A 7,129-nucleotide genomic window follows, 5' to 3' on the forward strand; every position below is an offset into this window, starting at 1 on the left:
TTTTGATTTTTCTGTACTTACCTTTTATACTCATTTGTACTCAATTTTATTTTTTATTTTTTGCTTGTCCTTTTATCCCAATTATTGCCGATGCAGGCGCTCTCTGGTCCCACGCCTTCCCTTCAAGCTATCCTTTCATACTTTATTTCATACTTCACACCCCATGCTTTCCCTTCTTTCCATTTCCAACAGGGCATCAGTCTGTGGCAAACAGACAGCCCTCTTAACTCTTTATTAGAATGTAGAATGTAGACAAGTTCAACTGTATATTAATCTAATATTTTAAAAAAATGTTAAAATACTTAAAATAAGCTATATCATATATATTTGTCAATTGAATATTATAGATGATTTGGCTTTTCCTTGATTCATTCTTGTACAGCATCTTAAACTTCAGCATCTGATGAAAAACAGTGACTCTTCAATCAGATCTGCACTATAAGAATAACTTGTAACTTCAGATTCTCAACTGTCTTTGCTAATTTCCTTACTGAAATGTGATCTGTGTTGTTATAGTGCAAGAAAAAGATAGTTCTTTCTGGCTTTACTATACAAATATGTCTCTCAAGTACTTATAAGATTTCACAATATTTCACTGACTTGATTATTTCTGCCTTTGTCAGCTACCATGTAGAAACAGTTATCTTTCAATCTCAAAAAAACTACCAAAATGACCTAAGTAGAGCAAACAACAATTGTGAACTTCTTAACAGGTAAAATATCTAGATCATCAGACTTCTGGTTGTTCACAAAATGAAAATGGTGATGAAAGATCACTGCTGAAGTTTGAGCTGGTGTATGGAAATTAATCAAAAAACATTATAAAGTTTCTTCATGCACAAAATTCAGAAATAGAGCAAACATTTGGAAAAACTATGTCACTCTAAATGATGATTAAATTTAAAAATTAATATGTATGATTAAAATAAATGATTTTAATTACTTTTTAAAACTGGTCACATTACATCTCTTCTCAAATTAATTAATTTTATAAAAACAGAGACTTTATTTATCAATCATCCCTTCCCTCACATTTAAAATTATTTACATATATTATAATATATTAAAACTAACAAACAGTGATTACTGATAATACTATTTAATTTTTTAATTAGAATCAATTTATTCTAATTATTCATAAGTTACATTCCTAAAAGATTATGTTAGATAAAATATAAGTAAAATCCAATTACTTTATAATTACAATCTTATCTTTTAAAATTATTTTTATTTTATTATTAATACTTATAAAATTTATACTTATATACTGCAAATACATTGTAAAGTAATTTCTCAATCAATTTAAAAAATGTTTTAAATAAAAATTATCCTCTACACAATCTGAAGACAAATATAATAATAATATTGGTATATTTTTTGTATATCCTTCTCATACTATAATAATACAATTAAATATTAACAGAGCAATTGTCTTTCCATAGTATTTTCTACTTAAATGTAGGCAAATTGATTTTAAAAATTACTATAAAGATATACTAAAGCAGAATTATTTTTATGTTTGGCTTCAATTTATGAATATTTTTTAAACATATTTTATCCTGAAATCTTTTTTATATAGAAATTTTTATATTTAAATGATAGTTACTGCATCCAGAGTAAAGAAATGTGACATTTCTTACTATTTAGATATTTTTTAGCTTTTGCTAAAAAAATATTCAAGTTTTCTTATTTGATTAAAGATATATAAAATCATTACTAAATTTTATTTATTTACATTCCACAGGCAAATAAATTTAATTTATCACTTAATGTTTCACAGTTAAATTCATACACCTTAGNGGTGATGCGAATGTTTAGTTTTTGTTATTTGATTCTATAAATTGTACACAATTAATCAGATATTAATGACTGAATATCTATTTTTTACAATTCACTAAAATAGATAAGAAATATATCTAGATAATAAGATATAATATCACTTTAGTCAGAATTTACTTGTTTTTGTTATAGGATGTATTTTGGTATAAATTGGTGATTTTGTAACTTTATAATTTTATTTTTAATCTTGGGTATAAAATGTCCTCACTTTTAATGTCAATATTTTATTCACAATTTGTCCTTAATTGTTAGTTTAAAAAATATTTTAAATAATTTAACAAATCAATTAAAATGTTAACCACCTAGCACATAACTAACAAGCAACAAACATTCTAAAAATAAAAATATATTCAAAATCTGTTAACAAATTAGTTTACTCTATCACAATTTATGGACATTGGAAAAAAACTGTACTTAATGTTTACGGAAAATTTTAAATTTCTACAACTCCATGTTCAAGTCAGAAAAATTTCATAGGTATTAAAATGATTGAAGAAAATCTTTTGATCCACCACACTATTCAAAATTTTTCTCCACTTTTTTATGTAACTAATGCATTTATCCAATCTTATACTATGAAATAATTTTTTCTTTACTATTCATTCTTCCAGAATTTCATGTTAATTTTTCACATTGTAATTTTCCAAGTTATACTTCCATGTACAACATTCCTTTGAGTTAGTTCTAAACAAGTTCAACATAATTTAACTCACACATGAAAAGATAAATCTAAGAATATATCAATTTGCTAAGCATCATATGAATGTCAATGAGTATAAATCATATTCTGAATTATTAATATAATTAAACTCTGCTGTCAATCAATAATTATGTCATACTATCTCCTTGTATATTATGTTTAGTTTAAGAATTTACTGATAGTTTCTCACCTTTGACTAGATATGGTAGAATGTCTAAATAAATAAATAATTAAAATGATTTAATTCAACCTAAAACTCACAAAATAATTATCCTTTCTCATAATATTTTCTCATCTTTTTGGATTTAAAATTTATATATATACCAGTATATATACATAAATACATCATCTAAAAAACTGTATTTATTTCCCGGATATAAAATAAGTTGCTTTCTGGTTTCATAATATATTTGTATTTATAAACAGAAGAATCATTTTTATCCTTTCAAATATTTCAGCAATGACAAACAGTTTGCAATGTTCATCCAAATAGTAATACTCTCATAATTTCCAGTTTTCATTGCAAAATATTTTAATTTTATGAAGATATGTTTATGTTGTTATGTATCATCATCTTGTTTAGTTAAAATAAAATTAATAATTTTTTTATAAACAAATCTGAGTTCAAGAAATAACACAATACAATGCTTTTCAAAATGATTGGTAAATCATCATTACCACATATGTCTGATAGCAAACAATACAATTTATATGATTCATTATACAAGAAAAAAGTTGAATTTTTCTATAAATTGCTGTTTTCATAAAATCATCTCACCTGATTAAATGCTCAGTAAATCGAATCCATTTCTGTGGCTTTTCTGGATTAAAAAAATCATCTTTGCTTTTAAATTCTTTCTAATTCTGAAAATTAAACAATTCTGAGACACTTTAAATTCAGAAAATAAATCAGAGATTTTAATGGATTGTTTGTTTAGATTTAGATCAATTAATTTGCCATAAACATTAAGTACATTCATTCTTGCCTAACTGTGAAATCATTTTTCATTTACTTCTTGACATACAATCAAAAAATCATTGTTCTTCATCTGATAATCATAAGTGTAATTCATGAGATATTATGATTACAGCCATTTGAATGAAACCTGGGAAAAATATTAAGTTTTTACATTAATATTGCACTTAAGAGATAATAAAGGAAACTAGTGTTTAATTTAATTAATGTTTTAAATAGAAAATCATACTGTAAACAATTTTTATAAATAAACATAATACAATAAAAAAACTCTACATATAACTGACAATTAGTAACATAACACTATCTCAAATAAAGGAGATTCAAACTAAATGTTAAGCTAGTTTACATAACAGCAATTATTTTATCTGGAAACATTAAGTGTAATAATAAATTATAACAGTTTGTTGTTACAATCTTAAAATAACAAATACAAAGTATTAAAATACTTTTCCAGTTATATGTATTTTCATTTTATTCTTAAAATTTAAATACTAATAAATTATGTACAAATTAAAAATTTTATAAATAAATGAAATAGTTAATAAAAAGTCTATAAAAAAAACACAAAACTGATGAAATTAGTATAAAATTAATTAAACATCATTGAAACGATATTAAGATAAAGTATAAATGACTTTTAATATTTTTTAAAAACAAATGTAAAATAGAATTACAAACTAAAACAGTGAAATAAACAAAAAGTGTTAACAAATACAAGAATATGAAGTAAATATAAACAAACTTGCAGTTACATGATTAAATAAAATTTAAATCAGAACAAATCATAGTAGTAAAAAATATATATTGAAAAATGCAAAAAAATGTTGTCTTCACAATCTGTCATTTCACAGTCACCACCAAGGCCGGCCATCGGGGGGGTGCGGCGGATGCTGTGCACTGGGGCCCCGCGATTGAGGGGGCCCTAACATTGTCAAGAATGCACAAGAAAACGCGACAATATTCCTATCGTTGTCAGTATGACGAAAAGTATATTTTATCGTAAACATTATTATTGTAATCTCTGAATTTCGACAATCTTCAAACTAATTCTCGGTGATGCGAATGTTTAGTTTTTGTTATTTGATTCGGGAAACTCCCGAGGATCCCCACCTAAATTCGACTTTAAAATAAAAAAATCTCAATACCATATAGCCCGCGTTAAGAAATGAAAATACTGTAATACTGTGGCCGTCGGCCGTATAAAATTATATGTATATTTGCATATAGTCGTAGTTTTAAGTAAATACGACTCTGTTCTAATGTATCATATAAACAGAATTGTGCATCATTTAGCACATAGATGACAAGAACAAATTATTTCTGCGTTAGGAGATGAAGTCCTTAACAAAATTAAAGACGATATAAAAGCAGCCACATACTATAGTATCCAAATGGATTGTACTCCTGATATTTCCCATAAGGAACAAACTTCAATTATTATTAGGTATGTAAATTTTGAAGAGAAAAGATTAATTATAAATGAGTCATTTATAAAGTTTATTGAAGCAACTGATGTGACTGAAGAAGGACTAGCAAAAACTCTATTGAAAACATTAAGTGAGCTTGATTTAGATATTATGAGAGGCAGGGATTTAGATATTTTGTAGAGGGCAGGGATACAACAACGGTAGCAACATGATAGGAAATATAAAGGTGTACTGTACAATCTAGAATAATTGCTCTAAACCCTCACGCAATATATGTGCCTTGCCTATCACACTCTTTTAATTTATTAATTTGTGATGCTGCTTCCAGCAGTATATATTGTAAAAATTTTTTGGGATATTGCAACGTTTATATTGCTTATTTTCTGCATCTACAAAGAGATGGGAAATTCTACAAAAGCATTTAAACATTACTCTTAAACCATAATGTGACACTCGTTGAGAAGCCAAAATAGATTCGGTTAAAGCAGTGTATATGTTACTGTGAAAGACCGAAATTAGAGAATGTCGATATTATCCGGTAAATGTCGGCACATACACAAATACGTCGGTGAAAGACCGAATATTTGGTTATATTATTAAACATTCAAACAATCGCCGGTGTATGTCGACAAGCACAGATAAGCTTTGGTGGAGGTCGAAACGACACCCGAAAAGCCGATGTCGACAGAGAGGCGACAGTCTGTCGCCAAATCCTTTGTGGATAGTTGGAGGTAGGACAAGGTCGTACCTCTTTTCCTGGCAATGGTTTGGTGGAAATCGCCCACTTTGTCACTGGATGGAGTTTTTGTTCTTTTGATCCCGTGAGGTGGGGATCGGTTAATCAGGTCGAGTGGCGGAGGATGAGAGGGTTCGTCGGTAAGGCGTCGGCGATATCCGAATAAAAGACACCATTAACAGATCAGTTCGTAATCACGTAATTACGTAATCAGGTTGTAATTTGTAAAGAAAAGTTACTTTTCATAGATGAGATTTCTTCTCAAGAAATATCGCTGAGTAAAGCAGCTACAGCTAAATCGAAAGTAGAGGGTAAGGCTATACAGTAGACCCACCTATAACACTGTAGATATTTCCGTGTTATATGAATTCCATGTTGTACGAGTCACTTAGATTTTACAAATACGTGAGCCGTTCACAGCCCGACACACGTATTTGTAAAATCTAAGTGACCAATACAGTGTTATAGGGGTCTACTGTACATGCTGTCATTGCAAAAAGAAGTGTTCCACAAATAAATGCAGTTGTAAAAGCAAGGGACTCAAAGTGCCATAACAGTTTAAGTTATTGCAATAAATAAGATTGTACAACTTCAATCACATAATTTATGTGTAAGTTTATTATTGTATTATATTCTTTAATGATTTAGAACGTACTGTTCGTTTTAGGTTCAATAGTTTATTTACATGTGCCGTTAATTAAACTTTCTCCTATTTTGATATATTAACGAGTTGCATTTTTGTCTTTACGTAATAAAAATATTTTTATTGAGCATTCACCATCAGTGCATGCAGAATGTCGACATTTGCCGGTGTAAGTGAGAAATGATTATATTTAGCAAATATTTCATACATACACGAAACGACTGTGTGAATGTTGACATTCACCGGAGAATGTTGACATTCGCCAGATATCAGTCATTCACAGTAACATATACACAGTTTGAACAAACTTGTAATGCCCCAGAAGAATTTATTTATGTAAGTAACGATAATACAGCGGTATCCGAAGCTAAAAGTCTATTGGATTCAATACAAGAAATGCCATTTATTTTATGTTTAATAGTATGGTTTGCAATGTTGTTTAAAATCAACGCTATCAATATTGTTTCAAGCAAAAACAATTATTCTTGAGTCGGCTTTTAATTTAGTCAATAAAATTAAAACTGAAATCCAAAATTTAAGAACGAAAATTTAACACATTTTTAGACGAAGTAAAAGTGCTAGCACGTAATTTGAATATTTCAGAACATTTTCCTGAAAAAGGAAAAGGTTATATTCCGAAATAGCAGGTGAAGCTTTAGAAAACCCGGTAGAGGAATTTTAGATGTTATTTTTTTAACACTCTAATTGATACTGTTATTGTACAAATAGAAGATAGATTTAAAAGTATACCAAATATTATTTCTGATTTCAAATTAATCACTGATATGAAAACCTTAGAAAAACA

General features: G+C 27.8%; 1 protein-coding gene across 2 annotated transcripts in view; it reads right to left on the minus strand.

Moving 5' to 3' along the window:
• Nucleotides 1-7,129, minus strand: part of LOC111627508 (putative histone-lysine N-methyltransferase 1) — a 47,602-nt gene that overhangs the window by 20,822 nt on the left and 19,651 nt on the right. Inside the window, exons 2-3 of one of the 2 annotated variants that reach the window (XM_023371096.1) lie at nucleotides 3,514-3,645; nucleotides 3,318-3,403 (exon numbers count right to left, since the gene is read on the minus strand). The exons of the other annotated variant lie outside the window; for it this stretch is intronic. The gene's annotated coding sequence lies outside the window, so the exon portion shown is untranslated. The remainder of the gene's footprint in view (nucleotides 1-3,317; nucleotides 3,404-3,513; nucleotides 3,646-7,129) is intronic. 2 annotated transcript variants of the gene reach the window in all.

Source organism: Centruroides sculpturatus, unplaced genomic scaffold (assembly GCF_000671375.1).
Source record: "Centruroides sculpturatus isolate CEXI.00-Female unplaced genomic scaffold, Cexi_2.0 scaffold354, whole genome shotgun sequence".
Taxonomy (NCBI): Eukaryota; Metazoa; Arthropoda; class Arachnida; order Scorpiones; family Buthidae; genus Centruroides; species Centruroides sculpturatus.